General features: G+C 43.1%; 1 protein-coding gene across 5 annotated transcripts in view; it reads right to left on the bottom strand.

Moving 5' to 3' along the window:
• CSNK1G1 (casein kinase 1 gamma 1) overlaps window positions 1–27935 on the bottom strand; it is a 110337-nt gene that overhangs the window by 66179 nt on the left and 16223 nt on the right. For 4 of the 5 annotated variants that reach the window (XR_003923279.2, XM_030013393.2, XM_030013397.2 and 1 more), the window contains exon 2: window positions 22927–23031. The gene's annotated coding sequence lies outside the window, so the exon portion shown is untranslated. Of the gene's footprint in view, window positions 1–1076; window positions 1096–22926; window positions 23032–27935 lie in introns of those variants that run through there. The other variant, XM_030013396.2, reaches the window with a different exon arrangement.

Raw genomic sequence — 27935 nt, 5'->3', positions numbered from 1 at the left:
GTGCAGTCCAGGAGCACAGGGAAGATTGACATCTCACCACGAGACCCCTTTCCTAGAACATGAACTCACACTGAATCGTTAGCGCAGCCAAATGATTCAGCTCAGTCCCACTGTGGTCAGAAGGAATTTCTACCACTCAGGCATGAAACTCTGAAGCCTCTGTAGCAACAGATCATTGTGGCCTGATGGGACAGTCCAGAAGTAGCAGCGGTGGTGGGTGAGCTTCCCTTCATTTCCCAAGCAATCAGCAGGACGAAGGGAAAGGTTGCAGCATGCTTTGTCTATACAGACGCTGCCTTGGGAGCCAATATTAGGTGGCAGATGTGGACACTCTGGAGGTGCTTGTGGTGCAGTTCTTAAGCAAGAACTGAAATAAATATACCTGGAGCTATCCCCCACATCCCAGGACCTATACGTACTGGATTGTACTCCTTTAGGGGACACTGTTGCATTCACGATTTTCCAGATGTGAATGGTAGAGTGCCTGAATAGCTTTAGATACAAGGTTTGTGTCCTACTTCAGCTGTAGGCATCCACGCAGAAGTTTCAATGTTTGCATGGAAGTCAGCAAATACCTCCAAAGTCAGTAAAGGAGTGCTAAATGAAACTACCTAAACAAGAAAGAGTCAATGTGGAAGGACATCAGCAATCGAACACTATCGGATACGCCCAGAAACACAACCATCTTTATGAGGGTTCAAAAGTTACTAAGACAATTGGCTTAGTCCTCCTGTAGCAATACATTTGTAGAGGATTTAACAAGGATGTCTTCTGTTCGTTTCATGAGATGATGAAGCTAACCTACCTACTTCCAGTTATCCAAAAATAAAAGACAAGAATTATTACCCATCCACAAACCAGTGGCATGGAACAAAAGCATTAGCCCTTTTGAAATATGAGTATGCTTTCCCTAGCCTTCAACTGTGGTATACTTTTATGTCTGGGAACTTTTGTTTTGATCTAAGGCATCTGTATACAAGGCAGAAGTCATTCACACTAGATCCAGAAAATGCAGGTAGCTGCCAGCTGGAAATTCCAGTTCTGAATATTGAACTAGCCTTTAGCACAACTCTGACCTTTTCTATCCATTTCCATTTGCACTTCTGTCTGTTTGCACAAAAGAGGGCACAGTTCTCCCCAGCTTGAGCTTCCTCCCCAGACCTTTTTTTTTTTAAATACTTCTGCAAAAAAAGGAAAGATTAAATACAGAGAATGCACAACTTAAACACCACTTCACAATTACTTTCCACTGCTTTTGTTCATATATTATTGCAGGCTTCTATATCAGACAGGGAGTTTGGAAGACTCTAAGCAGACTCCATCTTCACAGGAAGGATGCTGTGTCCCTCCACAGTGTATTAGGAAGACCTTGAGGAACTAATAATAGCGTAAAGAAACATCCACACACGCGAATGGATGCTTCATGCAACATAACAATCCCACAAAACCACCCATCTTTAACAGTTTATACTAATGTTTAGAACCTAGCTCAGGTTGCACAGGTTACAACCCACAGGATATTTCATCTAGCCTGTGACTCAGCAGCCCTCTTTTCTAGAGTGAAAGCAGATGAATTCTCATTGTCACTTTGCACAAAGGTGGATCTCTGCAGAAAATGTCATACAGCATGTTTGCAGCAAATCCAGGAGGTCTGAAAATCATCAGGTCATCTGAGAACCTCTGTATCGCGTCCATACTACCAGTTTGGCCAAACCAACCCAAAAGCTGCAGCGTCAAACTCCCAAATGGTACTAAGTAATGTGCGAAATGCCATTCATGATTAGGTACTGCTGGCCTAGCTACAGACAGAAGAGTTGGAGATGTTCACATACAAGAAATTCAATATTTAGTATTACCAAGCTTTACTTGTACCTGAAATTAATTCAAGATTTAATACTTAAAACTGAATATGGATAAGCAGGAAGCATCCGTTACAGGCAAACAGGATGAACTGGTTTTTCATCATAGACATCCCAACATACTTTCAGCTGCAGTGTTCATTTTGAGGGAGTGAGTTAGTGCTGCTTCTCAAAGCTGTTTGCATAGATGCAAGCACAGTTGTATTTGCTTTGTGAAACCAGCTTGCAGGAGCAATGACGATGCTCTATCAGATATCAGAAAAGCACTTTATTGGACCCCACCCCAACCTGTCCTGGGAGGAGTTACTTGCTTCAAAACAAACAACGTAAAAGAAGGATAGTCATTGAAACTGCGGAAGTTAATTGCTGAACAGAAATCAAATGTGAGGATGATGATGATGGAGTGCTTCCAGGGCTGGATCACTAAGAAAGATGAGCCGAACGGAGGAATTTTATGAATAAAGAAAGTAGCACTTTGGAAAACACACTTGATCTCACCAAAGCCAGACAGGAGAATTTGTTTCCCCTGGAGACCAATGTCATTATTTTCATCACGGTTGGATAATCCATGGGCCACAACTACAGACCTCACAAAAGGGTAACAGAAAGAAGTCTCTAGCAAGAGCACAAATCCTGCCCAGTTTACGCTTGGAAAAAACAATGCACAGCACTGTGTGAGACATGAAGAGCAGCACAGCTCTGTAGACTGAGGAGATACTAATATGAAGGACTACATGGAAGAGGGGCTAAAACCCCTGATTACAGCACAGGAAGGAGGAATGATACAATTTTTATAAAGTTGCAAATGGATTTTTTTTTTTCTTGCTCATTCAGTTAACAGTTACATGGCCAGTAGAGAGTGTAAGAAGAGTCAATATAAGCTAAAACCACTGGAAAGGGTTTCTAAAGAACCCTGATGAACATCAGGTGGACTGGGAAGAGACAGGCTGTTTAAGAATACACTACAGTGTTTTCCTGTGTGATGCCAAAAGCCATTTAACCTTCCTTCTGCCATGAAGTACTACCAGCTTTCGACCGGCAGAGTAGATGGATCCAGACAGCGAGGTTTTGCAGCAGAACCTGAGGCCTAGGTGCAGATCTTTTCAAAGTTGTTTGGCTACCTGCTGGCACAAGACAGCATCGTTACAGAAAAGCATTTTACCAGCTATGATAAAATGGAGCTGAAAGCCACCAAAAGGTAAAGGCGCACAATTTAACATGTTTCAAATGGTTCATATGAGCTGGCCCTGATCTTCAGCAATTACAGGGCAGGTGGTGCTCAGTCAGTGCTTGATGACACAAATACATCATTCCTCTAAGGGCTGCTCAAGCCTCTTGTGAACGCAAGCCCTCCTAAGCCTCGATACAGCTTCCACCTCCTCCAGACTAAGTCTGAACTCAGCTCAAGTCCTGTGTGCCAAGTTTCAGATCCAACATCAGAAATATACTGCTTGGTTTGACTCTTACACCATCTTGCTCAGTGCATGTCAGATGAGACAAGCAACTCCATTCTTCTCAGGCAGATTAAGTACAGAGCTCCACCACACGTTTTCTGGCTAATGAAATAAGATGTTAACGGTTATAAGCTACTAAGCCTTCATCCTTCTCCTGTTCCTCATCTGTATAAGGTCTCCCCAGGGAGAAGGATGGAAAGGTCATGCCTGACAGTCTGCAAACACTAAACATCATCTCTTTCAGCTGAAGCCTCCTGCAAACAGGAATTCAGATCAGCAACGAATGAGTGAACCAAGCATTTGAGAACCTCTTTATTATGGTGAACCCTACAAGCAGATCCCAGCTGTCGGTTCACTGAATCGCACAAAGTTCTTTCACTATTGTTACTACATACTAAAACCGACTGTAGTAAATATGGCATCAAGCATGGCTTTTGAGGACTAACAAAGTGCTTGGCTTTGGAAGAGGAGTGGCAGAAGAATGAAGACTAGACTGTAATTTGAATTCAGTCACGTTAATATTTAAAGAGTACTCAGAATGCCAGGACTATTTCCTTCCACGATTCAAACTTTTTCATAATGATTTTCCTTCCTACCTTTCCACCCACTCAGCAAGATTGCTCCTGAAAGTTACTTGCATTTAAACAAAGCTGCATGAAGATATTTCCCTAATGGTGACTCAGTCCAATTCCAGTATTCATTTCACTACAATATAGCTGGAGACACAGGAACAGTTATTTAATGAAAGACACAGGCTTGAAAGGAAATTACTTAAAGCACAGTTAGCTAAGTAAAAAAACAACTTTGTATCCTACACACTTCAAAACACTTAAGACCCAAGATCTAAATCATGATCTCACCTCCATCAATAAACCCGCAGCGTTAGAGCTACAAACCAGCTTCTAGGCAGTGTTGAAGGTGGCTGCTTTTCACATTGTGATCAGTAGCACAGTCTAGTGTGAAGGAAGGTTTAATTGCTTACCAAGCACTCGTTACAGCACAGAGATGTTGCTCACAGCTCACAGTTTTCTCAATGAAGTCCTTAAGTTTGAAAGCAGCAGTAGTAAAGGACAACGCAAACAAGAGACTGGTGTGAAGAAGCCAAAGCAATCTTTATTCCTACCCTTCAACAGAAAAGCTCTCTTCACTCGCACTGAAAATTTCTTTTATCTACTTGAGATACTCTGGAGACCCTTCCAAGATAAGAACAAGAGCTGTCAAACTCTTGGTTTGTGGCACAATTTCAGAAAGTCTGTCCAAACTGAAGTTGCAAATGAATCCCCCTTTCTCCAAATCAAATCAAGCAGACCTGATCCAGATCTGTGTGCGGTTTTGATTCATGAAGGAGTCAATACATGCTAGAAATCAAACTGCAAATGCTTGGCAGATGGATCAACATCTTAACAAGCAGAAGTAGTTCAGCCCTACAATTCCTTTTTTCTTCTTTTAAGAGACCTTCAAGAAAGCCTCATTTTCTGTTGGGATGCATGCTCTCATCCCGCTCTCTACAGAAACAGGAACTGAATTTCTCAAAGCAACTCCAAGATCATTGCTTTAGGACAAGGCACATGCCTTCTCACTGGATTTTCCAACATCCACCCCACATGCCTGTGTAATACTTCTGGTAAGTCTCTTGATCTGGAGAGTGCTTTCCAGACAAGATCTGCTACTTCCCACACGACTTCAAAGACTATAAAATCCTCCAGGGCTCTCAACTGACATGTTATAAACATACGGATATGAGATCACCAGCTTCCACCCTCATTCTGTGTAAAAAGTAGAGCCTTCAGCAGCAGAAAATTTTGCTCGCTTTGCCACAGATTGGGACAAACAGTTCACCCTCTGGAAAAGGTATAGTAGCCAGGATGCAGGTAACGAAGAATATTTTGAAACCAGGACATATATGATGTGTTCAATCACGTTCTCAGCATCTGCCAACTCATTTTATTAGCTTACACCCTTAAGTTTAGAGGAACAAGCTGGCTTTGTGTCCTCTGCTTCACTGCATACATTAACAGCTTCCTAGGCATCAATGCTCTTCCTATATTGCAACACGATTAGTAAACCTTTCACTTACAGCTTTGCTCTCTTCTACGTGTACACTCATCTCCATTGGCTTCAGGTCCCTTCATACCTTCTCGTCCCACTGCTTCATCTCTTCCCTTCCATGACGTTCCACTTCTTGTCCTGCTTCTGCCCAATGCTACCTTCCAACTGGCCCCAACAAAAATTTCTTTTTCCAAAGCCACCCCATTACTCACTTCTGGCAAAGTCACGGTTCTACTAACAAGAAAATAAGAGACTTATGAGATCTGTCCTGTTCCTAAGGAGAAAAATCAACAGAAAACCAAATATGCTATCTTGGCCTGACCTGGAAGAGAATCCTGCTCTGGTGCTTGGTTATCTACACAAGCTAGTAGGAAGAGAAAATGAGCGGCTGAATGCTTTCTCCACTCAGCCATGAGAAATATACTTTTTTCCCCCCTCTTTTTCTCTCCCACTCAAGAGATTTCTGGTTACCTAGAGGGTCTTCTACTAGGAGATACTCCCCTAATAAGCCTCCTATTATGGGAGTGTATTTCAACTACCTGCCTGTACACCAGTAGTACCTCCACACAGAGATCAGCATTCATCTGTGCTTTCCCAAACAGCACTAGACTGACCTGGTTTCAGTGTCATGTTGTGCAAAACAACAGAAAAACTGAAAAAGTAGGTCAAAATTCTCTGTTGCAGTTTAAAGCTGGTAACAGCACTGACAAAGCTGGCTGCAGACTACGGCATGCAGGTGCATGTGACGTCAGGTGCCCCATGCCTGGGAGATTCTTTCCAACCTTGAAGTCTACAGATGCCTTTTAAACATTACACATTGCTTCTGTTGAATCATTTGACCCAACAATTTAATCTTCGGCTTGTGCAGTTAGTTTTGTTCAGCGCTTCACAGGTGGAAAAAATGCCTTACAAGATGAGACACACAAACAGCACTTAAGTCTAAATTGCTGGGAAGGGAGAAGGATGGACAACTGCGGATCACTACACTCATTCATTACTCATGAATGCACAGGACTGTCAAGTTGACATCCTACAATTACAGTTTTTACAGAAAGGGATGAACCCGAACAAACTCATACCATTTTCCATCCCAGGGAACTGAACATCCATGAAGTGTTTTCCTCGAAGACCTTGTGAACGTGTTAAAACACATTAATTGTATAATCCTCAACTAAATGTCTTGGCAAGTTACTCTTCCAGACGAGGCTTAGTTGATCATTTCACCAAGAGTGATTCAAGCACCCATTCTGTAAGTTCATTCCTTAATTTTGTTCTCAATACCCTCTACACAAGCTCAGTGTGAAAGCCAAGAATGCTAGGGAAGGAAAAAGTAATTTAGTTAGTAATTTAGTTCTTTCACACGAAGAGAGTCAAAACAAAGAATAGACCATTTTTCAGGGAAGTGGTTTGTGTGATGCAAGCTAGATTCATTGACTTCTCTTCCCCACTCGAGTTCAAGCCAAACACATGCCAGCAGCCATGTATGCATATTCCTACGTATGTAACAAAGCACTACAGACCATAATTTGTGAGAAAAAGTGTTAGTGCTCTTTATGAAGAGTTGGATTATGCTGGAACAGCTAAATGAACAGTTGAATGCTTGAATAAAGTGAAAAAATCCCCTAATGAAACCTGAGCTCTGCATATTTTAGGTTTTGGTTTTTTTTTTTTAGGCTGGGAAGAAAAAAGACTGAAGAGCAACTGCCAGATCAGCTCCCCTCTACCTTCTGAGGCTTCTGCAGAAGTCAGACACACACCCCTCTGCATAAAAGCCTGACAGAGTGCCAAATCCCCGTTTGTCAGCAGCAAGCACCTCCAAACACTGCAGGTGTTCAGCCCACACACAGCTGTCTGCACACCAGCAGCCCCAACGCTGCATCCTCAGCAGCCCCAGGAGTCCTGCAGTCCCTGGCACCGCTGCCCCGGGAGGGAACGTCACAAAGGTTTTGAGATCTGCCTCCTGATATGACAGTAACTGACCCCAGCTTTAAAAGCCAGTGTTTGAAAGACTTCTGAAAGACTGGCAAAAAGCATGACATTTAGGATACCATCTCTGCTTGCAAAATAGGCTGCATGAGGCCATGTAAGATCAGGTTCCAGCAGAAACAGGTATTTATGAGAATGCTACAGAGGATATGAGAAAAAAAAATCTGGCAGTAGCAAAGGGTCTGCAACAGACCCGGGGCAGGATGAGAATCCTGCAGGCGTTCTCTTCTCTGATACACAGGCATCACATATACCTGTATTTTTTTCACCTTAAAATACCAGGCTGCTTAACAGCAAAAAGAGAGCTGCAGATATACCTACACCACCCTCTTCCTTTTAGGCAATGGATTTGAAGAAGAAAGGGGCAAAGCCTAACAGAGAAGAGATGACTTCTACACAGCCACGGGCATCTTCAAGGAATAACCCACATCAGGTAGATTCAGGTGCATCCATGGTGGCTGATGGATGTAGTTTGCAGTTACTGGTATCAACGACGAGCAAAGTCCTCAACAAGACCACCACCATGACTTGGGCTCTGGAGCAGGCTTGGATCACTGGCAGCAACATCACTTTTGCAGATTTATAGCATAATTTAACACAGATGCACCTCAATAGTCTACGACTGTTTTATCCATGGACTGCCTGGCAAGGAAAAGAAGCCTGGAGGATGAATTGCAGACAGGCTCAGAGAGCTTGAAAAGACTGGTAAATCTGGCGGTTAAACACAAAAAAAACCCCCTTTGCACTATCCAAACCATGAAGTGCTTTTTTCTGCTTTCAGAAAGGAACGCAAGTATCAAGTTCAGAGCCAACACAGCTTTCATGGTGTGTGCATGTGGGGCGGGGAAAAGCCTCTTACTAGAAGAAAAGTCCTCATGAACTTGAGAAGACAGGGTCAAAGAAAACTGAAGACCCCTTGATAGCAACGGGTAGGGAGAAGCTGTGTTAGTGAAACCCAGCTCAAGATGACAGCCAGCCCTGACTAATTCAAAGAGGTGCTGAGAAGCATTTGGCCATGTATCAAGACAAACACAAGCACTCATCAGGTACGTGTTTCCCCTGTGGAAAAACACATTTGTGTCAGGTGCCACCCAGTAGCAATAAAAAGTGTCATTACAAAACAACAACGAAGTGGGATTCAGAGGTAGGATCTCTGTACCCCAACTTGAGAAGAGCTCTAGGTCCCCAGACTTTGCTTGTGACTGTCTGATGGGAACAGGTCACCTCTCCTCTCTCCCACAAATACCCAGGGTGCCTCAAAAAGCTGAGAACAAGCAAGCAGAACAGTTTCTTGGTTGCCTCAGATCAGGAGGACACCAAACCTCTGCCAACGTTCATATCAGCTCCTAAAATGAGCTTCAGATACCACTGGCCAGAGTGGTTTCACCACTCTGAAACCAGGTTAAGTAGAGACCTGGGATGATGCTTGCTAATAGTCTGAAGCAGCAGTGCACCCTCTGCTTGGTATTAATCAGCACATAGATAAAACGATGTCCAGTACAGAGCTGCAAAGATCAAAAGACTGCTAGACAGGGAAGAGAATATGTGCTGTGTCTTGTCAGTGTAAAGTATCACACTGATGCTGCTGAGCATTTGTACCTGATGGCTCAGGAGACAGAGGAAAACTAGTCTGGCCTCTCACAGCACTGAGTCCTAAATATGGGTGTAAGGGTTCTCTCGGTGTCCAAGTGTCCACCACACAAAGCAGCAAGACCTTAGAGAAAATACCACTTCTGCACAAAAGGAATGAAGTTATGAAGGTGCATCAGAAATAGGTGCCTTCGGAAATGGAGCTTTATGCAAGTACCTAGTTCAGTGCAAGGGTTTAGGCTCCGAGTGCCAACACGCACCATAAATCAGGCAAGATTCATCCCAGCTTAGGTGTGTCCTCCAGGGATGAATACCAGCAATCAGCCAAAGCAAATTTGTCTGTAAGAGACCATGCACATTCATATCCTACTGTGGGGACATATTCAGCATCACGGAAACTGAAGAACTTGTTCTTCACCACCACACAGCCTCATATGAATAGAGGACAAAAAGAGAAACCTATAAGAACGGGACAAAGAACAACAGTTTAGGTGGGTAAAAGTCACAGGTATGCTCTGTGTGGCCTGTGTAGCCAAACGTTAAGACCTGGACTGGCAGGCAAAGTCCATATGCCCCATAGAAAATGGGGAAGCAGACAACCCTGCCAAGTCCGTGTGACTCCATCCCACAGACTCTTGACGTTGCCCAACAGACTTGACTTGACCCCTCTCTCCAGGTTACTCATCACCAGAAACTCCTCATAAGAGCTGGTTAATAAAATGGAAACACAGTGATATAAGAGATGGTGAGCTGGAGTATCGGCATCTCTCAAAAAAAATAAATAGTAATGGTGATGCCAAAAGGAGAAACAAGTAGTGTATTAAGAGGAAATACAAGAAAACTTGACACTTAATGATTTAATGTAGATGTCTTTTTGTTTTAATGCCCGAACTTCACCTTCTCCTTACTTGAAGATACTGCCTTTTCCGGCAGTCATGGGACAGAGGATCAGACCATGCTGTCACTTCATATAATTAGATGTTTGGCAGGAATTCAACTGACATTACCCTATATATTTTGCTTGCAACTAAACTACGTCTCAAAGAGGAAACTATGTACCTCAGACCTATATACAGAGAGAAATCTCCTCCAGCCTTTAATGTGCTGTTTATTTGGAGGTCAATTGCTGTCAAACAGAGGTGACAAACCTTGCAACCATGTGCAGAGGTTAAAGAGCACAAGGCAGCTGAAAAGGTAAGAACCAAGACTCTTGAGTAATAAATACTGCCTGTTTGGGCTTAATAAATATGTTGCTTCAGCCTAAGCAAACAAATCTCAAAGCTGATACCAAGAAGGGGCAGCAGCTGCAAGCACCCCAATTCCCTGCCATCACCTCTTTCTCTCCCACCCCTCTCTTTTTTGTAGGGTAAGGTTTTTTACCGGTATAGCCCACTTCCATTAAAAACTGACGGAGCTTAATATTTAAGGCACTGTTACACTCAAAAGCCTGAAACCTGCTGCAGCAATTTGTCTTCCCTTCCCATTATGGGATTATAAAAACCTCCATGAAGTCAGCACTGCAGCTGTGCTACAGCCCCAAAACAAGCTGTCAAAAAAACCCCACCTATCCTACAGGGTAGCATCCTTACAGCATATAAAGAACAATCTTTTCCTTTCTTTCCAAGATTTAAGATTCCCTTTTTTCAGATCTCCCAACTGTGTATCCTTATGAAGCAGTTGAGCTGTCAGAAGAGATTGATCTGCATAGCCTACGCGATTTAAAGGTGCCAAGAATTACATGCACGCCAAGCAAAATACCCGCTAGAGAAGTACAGCCCCCTTGCAGGAGGGCCAAAAGGTGCTTAGGAGCTCTGTGATAGTTTTGTGAAATAATCCTGTCTCTTGCCTTTTTTATTTTTATTTATTTTATTTTTATTTATTTCTAAACAAAGCAAAGGTCACTCCTTTTGCTGGCAGCTATGAGCTGCCTCCTCCCCAGTGCAAGGTACAGGCTTGATTACTGGTTTCGTTCTGTGCCTGCGAGTGGCAAGATAGGCTACACCCCCACAAACATCATAAGCTCCATAAAAACCTGCACTTCCTCAGCAACGCAATTAGGCATAATAATCGCAAGCTACACAGTTAGACAGTGGCGTTTGTTCACAGAAAGTAAATGTTTGTGCCCAGTTATTTCCCCAATATGTCAAGGAAGTAGCCTGTATCACCAGCCCGCAGTGGAAAGCCAAGCAGAAGCCATCAATACTCTGGAGAGCAAGCTACACGGCTTTAAAAAATTGTAATAATTTAAAGGTTTCTGTTGTTGGTTGGTTTTGTGGGGTTTTTTCTTCCTCAAATCTGAAGGTAGCAAGCCGACAGTGCCTTTAAAAGTCTTCATGTGCTGGATGGTTGTTTTAGCTTCTTCCAGATTTATTAGCAAGCACCCTCCCATGCCTGTCATTTTTCTACTAGTACTTCACAAGATGCAGCTTCTCTGCAAAGATCACCTACACCACTTGCTGAGATGAGGTCTACGTGCTACATCAGGTAGAGCAGCATCGGGAGAGGCAGCCTCTCCACGTTGGCATCCCATTTAAAACCACCCAGCACACTGGGACACGTCTGGGCGACACGAGCAGCGTTAAGATATGGCAACAAATACTCTCTGGTTTCTCACAGCAACAGTCTTGAGACGGGCTCTGGAGGTTTCTTTTGACTGTACCCATCCACTGACAGCATTTGCCTTCACGCAGCATCAAGCTCATAAAATTTCCCCCCTTAAGTACAAAGTAATCAGACAAAATTTGCAGAGGATCAGCCTGGTTACAAGACATCACCATCCCTTCCTCATGCACACTCTTATCCTGAACACAGGTTCACAAATACCGGTAGCCAGACATCACCCCGCCTTTGCGCTGGGTGATAGAGAATGTGCCCAAGATGCAAGAGGGTGTTAATGCCAGCAAGGACATCTGGCGATCCACAAAATCCCTGCATACCAAGAAAAAACATAGTCCTCTGCCTCCACAAAAAGGCAGCCTGAAGGCAGACAGCAACAGTGTCCTGCCCACCAAGAGCCCAGACCCAGTCCCACACAGCGGGACCACTTGATGACTCTGCAACTTGCTAAGCAGCCCCATTTTTCAGCTGCAAACAATAGCTCCAAAGCCATATCCAGCTTCCGCAGTGTGTTTATTTTCATTATCAAAGCCAGATGTATTCGGCAACACTGCTGCGCTAGGGTCATGGCGGTGGATCTAATTCATGCCAACCTCTGCTACTGATAACCCTTTACCTGCAACTCAGCACCATCCCAGCACCTGATGGTTATTTCTCAGGTCAAGAAACAGTACTTACGTAGTAAGTGAACACCTCGGCTACCTTTTTGCCGGGTCATCTTGCCATTTTGGTTACTTCCATTCAGATTTGAACTCCCCAGTGCCAGAAGAGGATATTCACTGAAGTTACTCAACACCCAAAACAAGGATATCGGATGCCCAACCCACAGGACGTTCCATTTCGAGCAATGACTGCAAGCAGCAGGAGCAAGCAGCACTGACACAAGCGTTGAAGCTCACGTTGCGTTTGGTGGAGCAATGTCAGCTTAACGAAACAGCATGCAAGCTAGCAGGGGAAATAAGCTGAAGAGATGTTTTAGTTTCAGAGAGGTAATTTTACATGACAACTTTTCCTACTTCTCTCCTTTCCCTAGTGTTAAGGACTTTGCACAGTTCATGGCCTGGCTCCTCTGTTTGCTGTAAACTTGAGACATGCCTATGTAAAGCGAATATTGTGCCAAAACAAACAAATCTTCCACCCACTTGCGGTCCAGCAATCTATTAGGAAGGAAAGGCAAGGCACATACCATTAAAACTATAAATACCACCTAGTATGAACATGAGTAAAGTCTTGCGGTTAACAAAAAGAAATATTTTGCTCCATTCCTCAAGGAATTAGACTTGCATGTAGGCCTTAGCTGTGTTGGTATCCCTGTTTTGCAAGCTTCTAACTCATCCATGTGTTTCAATCCCATTTGACAGAGAATTCAAAGACCTTAAATTTCTCCAGCTATTATGATAAAGCCAGAGGAGAGCAATCCACGTGTTCCCTCACTGAGAAAAATAATGAAGCACAAGCTCAGTTATGCAGTGTAACACAAAAGAATGCACATGGGAGAGGAGTCGCTCATCCCTGTCCACAAGAAAAGCTTCACAACTTGCGTCTTATTAGATAGTGGATTATCCAAACACTGAAACCACATTTCCTAAGCGTTCTTGAAGTCATTTACTCCCTCTGCTACAGGATCAGGATTCAAAAGACCTTAGTGCAAAGCATGGGTATTTGTATCTCATCTAAGATGTCCTGATGGGTGCAACCTTCCTCCCAAAGCACACAGTACCAGCTAGCTTTGCTGTTGTTCTTCATATACAAAATAAACACACCAGTAACCATATAAGCTTGCTTGCTATTCAAGCAAGTGAGAGTGAGCACTCAGCAGATATTTCAAATTGGACCTGGCTACCACGTACATAAATGAAGGTTTAAGGGAGCACAGAAACAGAAGCAACTATAGTAAGTGCAGCTCCATGCTACTGTATTTCCCACCCTATAATGACTTAAAAATTAGTGACACTGCAGAGACAAGCCTAAAGATTTCTCAAAACCAAAAACAAGTCCCCATGATAAGATTAAGGCAACTCAGATGAGTTTGGTGCAAAGAGATTAGAAGACACCTTATACTTCCCCTGCATTAGCAACAGGGCGAAACCAAAGCCAACGCCCGGCAAAGAAACAAACAGTAAGCAAGGAGCGATGACCAGAGAAAGTCCTTGACTCCTGAAGTTGGAGGAGAAAGCTATTTGTTCTACCCTTTCACACTCATCTAGACTTAAAAGTTAAGTTTATCTTTTAAAATGAAGTAGAGACGCAACGCAGGTACTTGCAGAGATTTGTAACCAAGGAAAGCACATCCTGATAACATTCCTTTGCCCTGCAATGCATGGCCTTGGACTAGTTACAGCCAGCAGATTTCTTCACGTTGAGCTTCAGCATTTATTTCACAAGCACCAATCTTGTTGAGCCCAGAGACAACACCTTATTCCACCCTATTAGTTTTCATATCATGATCTAAAACAAGAAATGGGTTTTTTTGTCCCATGCAGAGACTTACCTCCTAACCATGGGAGAAGTCAGAGTACTTACACTACCAAGCATCTTTCTGTCCTCTGAAAGGCACCAATCTCCTATCCAAATCCTTCCCTACTGCCAAATCTTCACTTAAATAAAGGCTGAGCTTCTAAGAATATATTGCTGAAACTCTGCCTCCCTCAACTACAGACCACCTTTAGGTACTATATTAAAACTATTTTCAAGATGAATTACTTCATTACGGTGCCTGTTCCCATTTCACGCAAACAATATAACCTTGAGAAAGCTGAAAAAACAAGCCCAATTCTTCAGTCTACAAGGCAGGTCTTCCACAAGGAAAGAGCACCTCTTGATAGCATCCATATACAATGCCCAGTATTTGCTCATACATCAGGCACTTTTCAAAAGTCATCTTTTGTGGTTTGAAACCTGAAAATGGCTCCATATTCAGCTACAAAATATCCCTTTGAATCACTGCATGTGGAAGAAAATTCATGCTATTTCCAGCTTAGTCTTCTTGGTCAGATTGTGAAAACCGGCAAGTGGCACAAAACCATTTCAGATTTCTCAGAAGAAATTCATGCCATGAAAGTGCAGGTGCAATCAGAGCACGAGCAAGCACACCGAGATGCACAAAGGGCGCATTTGGCAAAATAACCCATCTTAGATGGCTGGTAGCAACATCTAGCCAAGACCACAGGAGCATAGGAAAGGTACAGCAACGCTCTATATTGGAGGTAAAGACTTGAAGACCATTTCATGACCTGCAGTGGTATCAATGCAATGATGCTGGACTGATTTTCCCTACTGGAATGAACTTGTCCTGCTTCTTTCTGAATCTGTATAGCCTTCTGATACCCACAGCTCACAGAACTGCTCTGCAGCTTGCATCAAGTGAGGTATCTCATCTTGGTTTTGAACCTGCAACCTTCAGAGCTCATTCAACGTTAACCAGCATCCTTGTTCACAGGACCAGCACTATGTCCCTGAAGACAGCATCCCAGAAAAAGTGAAACTTGACACAGTTTCAGCGTGGCCAGCTTAGACATCTGCATCTGAAAGGTCTTTTCTTTTTCTAAGTGACATTTCCATTGATATGCGAGAGAACAAGAATACTATTTTGTCACAGAGACTGTACGGATCTGATTCTCATTCAGCTGGAGAAGAAAGTTTAAGAGAGAGGGACACTGAGGACAATCTGATATCTGCTGCCTTTTAAAGGAAATGCTAAATATTGGACTTCCCAGCATCTGAAGACTCAACATTAAAATGGAAAATAAACTCTCAACCATGGTGGTCTGGCCATCATCCCTCTGCAGGACGTGTCTCAGGACAAGGCAACACTGCACATGGAAAAGGGGACAGCCTACCTAAATATAGTCAGACCCTTGTTTGTAATGGATCATTGCTTGACCACATCTATAAAGTACCCATCAGATGTCCAACAGCTGCCACAACCTCCCCAGGGGACCTCGCTTCATTACCTGCACTCTCTAAAGTGATTTACTACAACACTACAAACCAATGCTGCTGCTTGAGGAAGAGAAGATGACAGTAACCAGGTATTTGCCTTTAGAAATCACTTACCATTACCTATCAGCTGGCTACGAAGCAAATAGAATAGCCCCTCTCCGAAGCTTACCTGCTTTTCTTCCACAAGGCACATGTGCAAATGCAGCAGAGTACAATCTGGGACCGCTCACACTGAAGGATTTCTGAAAGGAAAGAGAAGATGCCACTCCCAGGAGCAGTTTATCTGAGCACAGCTGAGTTACAGCAGCCAGCAAACCAGTGCTTATTAGTGGGGCTGTTCATCAACAATTCAACCACATAGAAGCTAGCTTAATTACTGCTCAGACTCTTTTGGTTTCCCCTGAAATGCTACCAAATATAGGTGACAGTGCCCACATATCCTCTCACCTCTCTTACACACTTGTATGCTGAGAAAATAAAAGGATTAAGATTTTATAGCCTTTTACAGAAATTATTCCCTAGATTACTGTGGTAGGTGCATGTTAGCAGTGGGTTTTTGGTTGTTTTTAGGAAAGGTCAGTTATACTGTACCACAATTTCTCCAATTCATGTATATATATAACAAAGCAGCTTATACCTGATCTATGTGATCAGATACATATCGTACCAATTCATAAGCTTTAGTTTTCCTGGTGGTGGGTTTTTTTTCCAGGAAAGCAATCAGTGAGACTAAGCATCCATGCACTGCTCAAAAACAGCCTTCACAGATCTATTTACGACAGCACAACCACAGAGTTTGGGTGCGAGTCAAAGCTCCATATGTACTCTGCTTTGGTTTTGATCTTATAGTAGCTCAGATACGTGGTGACATGTTTAATATCCAATCAACTGCAAGTGCTCAAGCACAGAAAGAAGGTTCAAGGTGATGAGAAAAACCTGCAAAACCTTAGAAGTGAAACAATTAAGCATTTACCTCCAGACTTCTCATGACCCGAGGTAAGCAAACAGCAAGCAAACCTTTTTCAGACAGCCATTGGTTTATCCCAGGAACATTTTCTATCCACTTGCCATGCTCTTCCTAGTGACTACCTTCAGGTGGATCCCCAAGCGGCTCCACAAATCCTCTACAGCACCCCACAAGTCTGAAACGCTGCTTCCACATCACAGAGTGGTTCAGACTCCTCCACCCCATCCCCAGGGATGTAACAGACCATGATTAGTCTAGACTGTAGCAGCCTTAGTTAGTTTAACAGCCAGGCTGAGACAGGCTAAAAACTGAAATTAAGGAAAAACGAGGCAACTCCAGCCCAAAGGAGCCTCCCAGAGTCGGCAGCTGTAGATCAGGGTCACAGCTCTTCAGCTACAGGGTAACACCCTGCCCGTAAGATACAAGATGGCTTCACAAATGGTACCAGCAGCACACTGGCATGCTACAACCTGGGGAGCACAGGACAGACTAGCAGTGGGAAGCACGGAGTCCAAGTACTCCCAAGCCTGGTGCTGGGTAGGAGGGAGAGATTTATACCTTTTGTCCCCAGAGAAGGGACAGGCAGAGCAGAGCAGTACCCAAGAGTACCAACACTTCCCTACTCCCACATACCTCACTCTGACCTCACCTGTTTCCATCTTCCTACTCTGACCATGTCCTAGGTACAAAGAAGGACAAAGTGGGAGTCAAAGTCAGGCTTTAGGTGTCTCCTGGGGGCTCAAGGAGAGACGAGCTAGTTAGAAGAGCTAAGTAGCCCCTAGATTACCAGAACAGCCATGCCTGGTACATTCACATCAGATGGCTTATTCCATTTAACAGCTAGCTACCCTATAAGGCATCTTCCATCCATCAAACATCCTCAAGTCTCTCCATTTCACTGCCTCCAGCACTCGTTTGACCTCTCGGCGAGCCAGCTCCAGAACTGCATGGCTTTGTCACATTCCCAAGCTGAATCCCTACTGAGAGATTAAAAAAGCCTCAGAGACAGCCCAAGGAAAGGTACAGGTATCACCCTTTTCAGCAGCAGCAAGTTGTCACACGCTGTTGTTCCATTAAATGGACAGCTAAGGAACTTGCGGACAATTGGACGTTCATGATTCTTCCAACACCTCAAAATAAATGCTTCTACTCGAGGAGTTCTGCTTCCCCTGTTGTTTGGTAATTTTCAGTAGCTCTTTTCATATCCTGTATGATAGCAGAATGCCAAGAACATAAAGGCTTTAATTTGTGTTAACTGCAGTAGCAACAGCTTTCACTGAAACTGCAGCCACATCTTCCACCCTCATGTTTTTGAAACACTGGGATGTAGCACAGCCTCCCTACCCCCATCCCACCAGGAGAAAACAGGATAGGAAACGTTGAATTTCAAAACTGGCAGATATTTAGCAAGCAAAATAATTTGGTAGTATTTTGAAAAGGAGTTATCTAGCATGTACTTAAAGGAGAAACAAATGCAACTTGTTGTAGAAGGATGACAACAGTTGGTAAACACAGTAAAACCCAGCTACTGGACAGCGAGCACAGAGTCCATGAGCTCATTTCAGCAAGGTCTTACTGTAAGTATCCCCACACACTAGTTTTGAAAATTATTGCAAATGCAAACCTGATGCAAGCAGCACAAGGGAAAGGAGTTTGAGGTATTACTTCGAGTACCAGTCTCACATCTTACTAGAAGAAAAGGACATGCAAGTTACCTCCTGCTTAAGCCATGTCAAAATTTTGTGGGAAGGCAGCTGGAACTTCTCAAAAAGCACCACAATGAAGGCTAGCATGTACCAAAATCCTTAATTTTGAAGCCTGGAGCATCTGCACTGTGTCCTGAAGCATTTCCAGCATTAGATAAGTATTATTTCCAGCAGAAGCGTCTGTAACCTAAACCAGCAGATACTTTGACTTCTGAAACCTTGAAGCCACTTGCAGAGCTGCACTTCACTACCCAATCCATACTTCTCAGGTGCAGACCTGTCACCAGTACCCCCAGGTTAAAGACCAATAAATTTATCCTTGAAGATTATCTCTGCAGTTTTTCATGCATTCAGATCCTTAAAACCTGCATCGTACCCACACCAACCATGCTGTTCAGAGACTGACTGAAGGTCCAGCCAGGAGATCACCATTACAACCACCTCAGCTGTCCAGTACACACACCTTCATGTCCAAACTGCACAAAAGAGGAAGCACGACGGGATCCAGAGCAAAATATCCTTGTGGAGAAAAGAAGGCAAATGGCACAGCTCTGTTTTGATTTATCTAGTCTCTGCAGACCCAGAGAAGAAAACAAGAGACCCAAAAATCCAGGTAACAGATCATTCACCCCCAGCAGAAGAGTCCCTGTGCAGTCTTCTCCCATACAGAGCAGTCTTGGAAGGACAGTGCTACTTGAAAGCCCTAGAATGGGAATGTTTCAGAGAAAAGAGCTGCTTGGACCTCCTAGCAGTTGCCATCAGGACTACTCACCCCACATCCCCCAGTAAAACATTGGGGCACTCTTTTCACCTAGCTGAAAAACCAAGACAGGAGTTGGTTCCCCATGGAAATATTAAATAGAGTCAGTCTAGCAAAGCACAAAGGTTGATCACAGAACACCTACAGGTAGGTAAGAAGCCTAGCTGACAACCAGAATTCATAGCAGGATCAGTATGGTGGCATATCCACCAGACAGACTTAGCCCATACAGTGCTAATTGCCCAAATAATGCTAATTCGAGTAAGACAGCTTGATCCCATCTCCCCCTCCCAACAGTACATTTATGGAAACATTGAAAGCCATGGAAAAGGCCTCATAGCATACCACAAAAAATAAGGATCCATCACTGCTCGAATGAAACTGCATGGGTTGCACTGGGTTTTTAGCAAGGAAATGGAAACCATGCTGACATACAATTGTTCCGCCTCCATGTTCGCCTTCACACATTTCTTACAGGTCAATTTTAAAGAATTAAGTCTTGTTCAGCTAAACATCTGGTGGCTGTTGCTAGAGGAAACAGACTATCTGCAACATTTGAGCAAAAATAATGAGTTACATAAAAGCCAGACTGCATAAGCAAGAACAAGCATTTTCCCAGTCTATGAATCTCAAACATTACATGAAACCCCACATTTAATTTTAGGGTTAGAATACAATGAAGTGAAGCCATACGCACTACAAAAGCCACGAAGATTCGAGTTTTCTATAAGTTTGAGAATATAATCATGCTGTATTGTAATTAACCTCCTAGCTAGCAGCTGTCCTAAAGATTTTCCATAAACAGCAGAGACAGATGAATTACAGCTTAAAAATGGACCAGTTCAGCTCTAGGCATTTTCAGACTTAGACCAAGTCAGTACAAGCTCAAGCTCATAGAAGATAGTTTTGGTCATTAACTACTTGAGTTAAGGTCTCCCCCGTGCCTAGTGGAAGAATATTTTTCCTTAGTGCTACAGAGCACCTTTTCAGTCACTGTCCCCTTTTCCTTGGGGTTCATCAGTGTTTGGAGACCAACATCCAACAGTTGAAGCTACACTGCACTGAACAGGAAGCGTGATTTTGTGGAAAAAGTTGAGAAGGAGCTCTAATGGCATCACCATTCAAGTCCCTAAGACCAACTAGAAGCCTTATAAGATCACACATCTTTGATAGGGGCTTTACAGATCATGAAGTCCCACAACAAGAAAGGCAGCATTCCCGAGAACATCTCAAGTCGCGTAGCACTAATATACTGGAATTGCACTTCACATTATGTACCTTTCTACAAATAGATATTGCTGTTCTTTGAGGAGAGCTTCAGCTCTTAAATAATCCAGAAGCCTGATGCATGACTAATACAACTAGAAAGCTTTGTGTACAGAAGGATATTTTAGCTACCACACATCATCAGGACCACTCTCAATATGCAGCCAAAGAACAGCAGAGGCAACTATGGCTTTCACTGCTGTCTCCCTTTTTTTGACATAGGCTCCAAGACTTTGGTTCCAGCTAGATTCCCTTCCTGGGGAAGTCCACTCTGCAGTCAACCCCAATCGCTTAGCACAGCGTTCTCCTGTGCAAGCCACCATTTGTCCAGGTCTATCCCATAACAGCATGTACTGGATCTACTACTATGCAGAAAGCCACTTCAACACACTACTTAGTGAGCACAGGGGAGATGTACCACATAAGCAACTGTTTAAGCCAGGAATTTAACCATTTAACCAGTAGCCACTGCTGCTCTTGTTCATTTATGCCATCCAGGGAAAAAATCTGCTCCTAAAGCCAGATTCTTCAAGCTGGATGTGGTTTACCAAGCACACTGGAGGACAACACAGCAGAGTCGAGAGCTAACTCCTCACTTGCATGGACAACGCCTGTTTCCAGAGCACAAACACAGGAGTGGAAGCACCTGGCACTGGTTTCATTGGAGCTGGGAAGAAGCCAGGCCAGCACACCTCTGCTTGGGGATCCTGAGGCAGGGAGCACACAGATGAAGACACAAATGCTCCTTGAATGAGTAATGACATGAGTCGGGGTGCTCGCTTATAGAGTATGGGCAAGTAGGAGTCATGAAATGGGAAAACCAGAGCTTCTTTAAATATTAAACTTAAATATACGGAAAGATAAAAGCAGGCAGGAACAGGATACAAGTGTAGGCAGCTTGGGAGCAAGATGCATGGCTGAGACAGCAGCACTTTTCAGCATCTCAGAGTTAACAAAAAATTTCAGTAATGCATTATCAACTTCTACTGTATTAAAAAAAAGACAAGATGGGTCTCCTCGATGTATCATTTAGCATTCACGCTGCCTAGCAGTCTGTGCTAAAAATCCACATCCTCAGGTGTAAATGGCTGAACAGAAAGTGAGTGGGGGAACAAATTAGATATCGTGAGCCGGGTAGAAGCTTCACCCAAGTGAAAAAGCACGCTACAATCCCAAACACCATGGAAGTAGGTTGATCCAATTAAAAAAAAGTTCCCAAGATCCCAGACTTCTTACAGGCAGGGTGAAGAAAAACAAGCCACTGACTTCAGTCACAAAAGAAACCCAACAAAGCTTTAGACTTCAGGGGCTTATCTTTAAGACAAAACAATATAAAATGAAGCATAGTCAGATGACTACAGTCTCAGTTAGACTCATACTAAGATATTAAAAGCACTGTACTGCACCAGTCTGAATTGCTCAAACTAAAAAGTTTTCAAACAATTAATGGCACTCCTACTACTGGCACCAAAAAAAGATAAATTGGTTTTAGGGGATGAAACTGCAAAATAATTTGAGATACCATATCAAGCAAAATTGAAAACAGCTTTCTCCTCCAGGCTGGAAGCTACTGAAACCATGAAACTGTTGTTTCACCAATCTGCCCCCTCCTCAGCTGAAATTACCAAAAGGCAAGAGCTCATTAAGCTTTCTACATACAAAATGCAAAATGGAAATTACAGTTTAGAAAGAATTTGTTTTGTCACATCATTTTGTCCAAAAGTAGAAACAGTATTCCCAAAGGATGATACACAATTATGGCCCTAAACAAAATGCCCCAACTACTTAATCAGTATCACTTAGTCTGCACTGGCTTATGTTTGAACAGAAATATAGTTTGCCACTATATATATATATATATGTGTTTTTTCAGAAGTCCAGAAAGGGAAATCTAGTGCCAGTTTCACTCCTGCAGTACTCATTATGTACACCCAAAAAACCCCCTCCTGCCAAGCAGAGACTTGCACTGCTCTCAAGGTCATCATTTTTATCAAATGAAAGCACTTGCTTTTTTGTTTACTTTCATCACTGTTGCCTGTTTCATGAAATCAAGGTATCTATCCACACTGGAGTCTGTCAAACACTCTCACCTACAAATGTTATTCCCTTTGATTTCTCCATTCTGGAGAGGAAAATTTTCCTAACACCTTCAGTTGTGAGTTCTCTGCTCGTTTCATAGGTCAGTTGTAATAGAATAGGCAACCTAGCTCATATTTTACTTGTCACACTGGAACAAATGCTTATATACAGAGCACATCAACTCTCGTCCCAGACACAAAGTTAAAGCACTTTTGGGGAAGCTTCAGTCAAAAAGACTTTGGATTCTCCCTGACTTTAATCCTACCCAATTTTCTTGTTGGAGATATTCATCACTGAGAAGCAGCATTGCAGCTACCTACTTCTCAGCTCAACACGTATGTTTCTAAAAATAAAGGCAGGAAGAGTAGATCAGGGATGCAAGTTCCCAGAGAAGTTACTTCAGGCAAAAAATGCTGACAAAATTGAGAGGAAAAATATTAAAATGGAAATAAGGAATAAGAATTGAACATCTTGCATTTGGGTCTCCAAGAATCCTTCCATGGGCTTGACAGATATTTCACATACCCTGGTTATAAGTTACTGGATTTTATAGTGTCTTCCCTCTTACATGGTTGTTCTGAGTTTTTTTAGGCAGGAATATTTGAGTTGCATGCTAAGACGCTCCAGAATATCAAAGGCACATGATACTCACCACACGTTTTGTAACTCACTTCTTATGTTTATCTGAAATCACAGGGTAGCAAGTACTGGGGCACAGGAGCAGCAAAGCAGCCAGCCACTCATATCTGTAGTGAATCTGGAAAAGAAAGGACATTTTTAGAAAGTCTTAATGCAACAGTTCATACAAGCAACTTCCAATCTTGCTTTATAGTGCTAAAAAAAAAAAAAAAAAAGCATTGTTTGCAATTTTCAGTTTAATATACCAGCTTCCAAGTATACTGTGGATGAAACAGAGCCAAACACCACTTCTTACAGGAAAATCTAGTATTTCTCCTTATCCCATGTCAGGGCAAACTAATAGCTTTCCGTGCAATAACATGAATTTTAGTTCAGAAGATGATAGCATTTTTTTAAAATATAGATGTTTCTGGCTCTTCCATAATTCTGGTTTTTATTTTTGGTATACTGTGTTTCCCCACCTTGGGAAACAGGTTCCCAAACCTGAACTCCCAGGACAGCACCCCTGGGCTGGCTCCATCTCCTGCAGTGCTCCAAACACTCTGGTCAGAAGGAAGTACAAGGGCTTTTTTTGTTTGTGCCTTTTTCCCCTTAAATAACACCCTCCAGAGCACATAGCCCATAGGGCAGAACAGGACCCAAACACTAATTTCCGAGGGGCAGTGTGCTGTAACAGGGATGTGAAGGTTGAACCAAAACAAAGCTATTTCTCAAAAACTCTGCCCAGGGTGACCAGAGACATGCTGTTCTGTTCTGCATGCAAAACTTGGGCATTTAACTTGCTTTGGAAGAAAACACATGTATTGTTCTAACAAAAATTAAAATTTTAAAAGCAACTTTCAGTTCTGAGAAGCTCTTCTAGAAGACAGGTTCGTCTGACACACTGAAATACTACATTAGGACTCCCTTATTCATGATGCTCTGACGCTGCCTATAAGCAACAAAGCTCCCCAGTGCCTAACAGGCATTCACTTTGATCCTTATTTTCCCAACTATTACAGCAAGGGTAGAAGTTTAAGGGTCCATACTAACCTCTGAAACTGCTTGTTCTTTGAGCACACAGGGGGAAAAAATGGTCACTCTTTACCCTGACCACAGCAGAAAGAAACCCTGTACCAGAGAGCATTTTTCCTTTTTCCAACATCAAGTGCAAGAAAGACCGAAGTTGCCATCACCACTCTGCCAAGAGACACCACTTTGACTGAAGCGTGCAGGAATTTGGTCTACCTCTGCCCTGTACTTTCATAAGCTTGTTGTCAGTCCAGTCCAAGTCACATATGTGCTCTTCCAATATTGTTCATGATTTCTGTCCTCAAGAAGCTAGGAGGATTGCTCAATGGCATTGTACAAGACTTCAAAAGTCTCCACGAGCTCACAACAGCTGTCATTAATTAATCCTTGTCTACAATTATCTAGCACAAACTCCTGAATGAAGCCAACCACTGGGGTGAGGAATGCACACCACTGCTCCACAGCTTCAGTGAACAAGTGGTGAGTGACACCCATTCCTCTAAAATGAAAAGGCATTAGGTAGTTGAATATATCCCCCAATATTAAGTTGATTGCAAAGCATTTAAGGAAAGCTTTTGTTCTACTTGACGCTAAAGTTATTTCAAGTTACTTGACCGGGTCAAAGGTTGCAGCAAGGAAGAACCAGCCGAACTTGTACTGAACTAAGCCCTACAGGAAAGGGAAAACACAAGCACCTATATTCACAGGGAAAGAGGGATTGCAGCTTTATTTAGTTGCTTGACATTGCAACCCTAAAAGCACTCTTGGGCAAAGAATAGGAGTATCCCATTAACATGACAGTCCGCATATTTAAATGCTGAACACCCTTTAACCCAGTGAAGGTTGCTCTTTTGCCCCTTCAAACACACCCCAGTTAAACTTAGAAGGAAAAACAAAAGCTGTGCATAAAAATTCCAAATCGGGTTCATTGGCCAGAAACTGCCTCAGTTTCTTTACATAAATACCAACCTCCAGTAAGAGGTGGCATCTCCAAACAAGGAAGCTACACGGAAGACTATTTATAACCCCCTCTATGGTACAATGATTTACTATAGGAATAAAAGTAAATAAATCATCTCATGCTATCCTAAGGTTCAGGCTCAAACCGGTTAGATACTGTTCATGTTCTGCCCAAAGAACAAGGCAACAGACATGTTATGGAGGAATCAAAGCATAACACAAGAAAATGCCCCACTCTGGTCAACCTCTGCCACTTCTACTGGCAAGACCAAATGACAAAAACCCATCTCCACCTCATGCAAGACATTGACTATCAGATCTTTTAGCCTGCAGCACAGCAAACACGACTCCTCCCATGTTCACACAGACAGGACTCCAGCATCTTGTGAGCACCAGAGGTTCAAAAGGCAGAGCTCAGTTTCCATCCTTTCCCTGGCCATACACCGATGGTGCTGGGCTCACCCAGAAATCCTGTCCCGTAGCAAGATGGCTCAAGCAAAGCACAGAGGAGCCCAAAGTAACAAAAGGATTCAGCTCATGACTGCAGCACATGTTAAAAAGGCTGAGAAGCTAGGAACCTCGTTTACCCGCAAGCATGGCATGAAACAGAAAGCCACCTCTGGCAGCAACAAAAAGCAATGGTTAACAAGCAAGAATATGTGGACAACCCGGTAGGAGCACTAGTTTATCACGGTAACGACCTCCAGTCTTTCCTTTTCCAGAAAGCCTCACTGTCCAAAGCCTAACATTATGCAGAACCCAGGGGACCATGTCCCTTTGTGAAGGAAAGACTAAGGCAACTGAAAGAGCTGCTACAGAAAGAATGACAATGAAAGAGGCAATCCGAAACCACAAACAGCAAGAGGGACCCTTTCTAGCTTTTGACAGGTAATTAAACTTCTTTTGTGTTTAATTAGCACCTCCAGACACCGAGCCCATTTCCTGTGACATCTCCTTGATGGCAATAGCTAGGTCTTAGGCTTGGAGACACACATCTCAGCTTGAACTCGATAGATCTTGGCTTCGTACAACCACGCAGAAGTAACGCAGAATCCTTCGATGAGGATGCTCTGCTTCCTGCCGGGCAACTTGCTTCAGGAAGAAGAGTTATTTATTTTACAGAGTGCCAAAACCAGAAGGACCCAAAGCATTTGGGGGTGCAGAGCTGGGCATGGGTCCCACACACCTGTATTCAGGACATGCTCCTCTGCATTGCTCGATATAACTGCAGCAAAGCCGCCTTTTCTCAGTGTACTGTCAACAAGCAGCATTTCTGTTCAGCCCTCAAAGGCCACGATATTCAGATAAACGCCATCGCATTGGCTGGAGAAGCCCCAAGACCCCCAGAACCTCTTCCAGCTGTCAGTGAGACAGAACAAGGCTACACCAGAAAATTTAAGCCTTGCTAGATGTTTTTCCCCATTACTTTTCAAAGCAAGGAGCAGATGAGAAGCTTGTTTCAGTTTCAGAGTAAAAACTAACAACCCTGAAGGCAGCTTGTGAAGAGGTGATATCTGCTACCTTAGAGTACACAACCAGGTCTTTCATCTCCTCCAGGGGCCAGGGAAATCTGTGCCAGCCTGAACTGAGAGATGCGATTTCCAAGGCACAGTGCTTGAAAGTTCAAGGTATACCACAGACACCTTTCAGCTCCCAGAGGAGAACATCGCTTCTGCCACAACAGGGAAGATGACTCTACAAACCCATTCCTTATTGGTTCTCTTGGGAAGCTGGTACACAGACAGTTTTTGGATCTTTTGTACTTCAGCTCATTATTATTTTATTACCAGTTAGCAGCACAAAAGTCTGGGTAATACTTAAAAAAAGCTTGTCATCTTTAGGCTCAAGGCATTTATAGGCTTACCAAATTAGAGCATGGGAACAATATTAAAATTCCAGCCTAATGGACACTGCCCTGTTGCAAACTCTTCATGCTGTCTAGCATGGCAAAAATGGTTAAGACAGCTCCCAACAGCATTAGATGATGGAACAAAACCTCAAGAGCAAACACGATGCTCCAGCACTCACATCAAGCTCGAACAACAAGAACTCTGCTTATCAATGCACAGAATGTGTAGTTCTCCAGAAACAAGTGCCTCACTTGAAAAGCAACCCATCAGTCCTGGATCAACGTACGTTCAAGTGAGTAGTTTTTCAACCAAAGCGTTTCACGTCCACATGGAAAAAATACGGTCTCTGTAGATCATTTCTGGTGCACAGGAAAGACCTCAACACTGCCAGACAGTTTCAGCATAAAACTTTAAACATATTTCTGTTCCAAGTCAAACAGATAAGCATCCAAAAGCCTTGTGTAGAAAAAGCCTTGCATTCCCTCTTAGGGGGCATCATTTTTCTGAATGACAGAAGCATGCAAACAATCTCAGGGTAAGTACCATGTTCATCAGTTTCATTTTACAGCTCAGCATTTTATTCTCCTCTCATACAGACATTTAGCCAGAGCTATTAAAATAAAACTTGGAACACTGAAAACAGCAAGAACAAACCCCCACAATATTAAGACTGTTTTGAAATGTCTAGAGGTACTAACATTTTTAGAGACTTCACAGGTAGTACCTTCAGTGGCCAGGGGAAAACTAGCAAGAGCATCTTTATTAAAGCCTCACCTCAAACTAGCAACCTCTCAAAAGAAGTCTGATTAACGGTTAAACCATCAAATAGATGAGTTTGTAGAATGAAACATCCCTCTCCTATTCTGCCAATGAAGGAACAGCTCTTTGGGAGTAATAAAGATATCAGTATGACAATTCAGGAAGTCCAGCAAACTTAAGCTGCATGTTGCATGAAAGTAAGAGGAAGGAGTGAGTCCCCGTTTTTAAGTCCAGTCAGACAAGAGCAGCTAGAACATATCATCTGTACCTCCATCCATATATTGCTCTGGTTGTCTTAACAGTTACAGAAACCATTAATAGATATAGCTCAGAGCACAGCAGCAAAACACCTAAAGCCATGTCCTCCAAGAGCCAAAGAGGTGAACCGAAGGATAAGGTCCATCTAGCTTAACCTCCAGCTTGAAACAGCAGGCATAAGCAG

The sequence above is a fragment of the Aquila chrysaetos genome, chromosome 5 (assembly GCF_900496995.4).
Source record: "Aquila chrysaetos chrysaetos chromosome 5, bAquChr1.4, whole genome shotgun sequence".
NCBI classification, from domain to species: domain Eukaryota; kingdom Metazoa; phylum Chordata; class Aves; order Accipitriformes; family Accipitridae; genus Aquila; species Aquila chrysaetos.
Note: the sequence above shows the minus strand (reverse complement) of the source record. Positions and strands in the feature narration are given on the sequence as shown.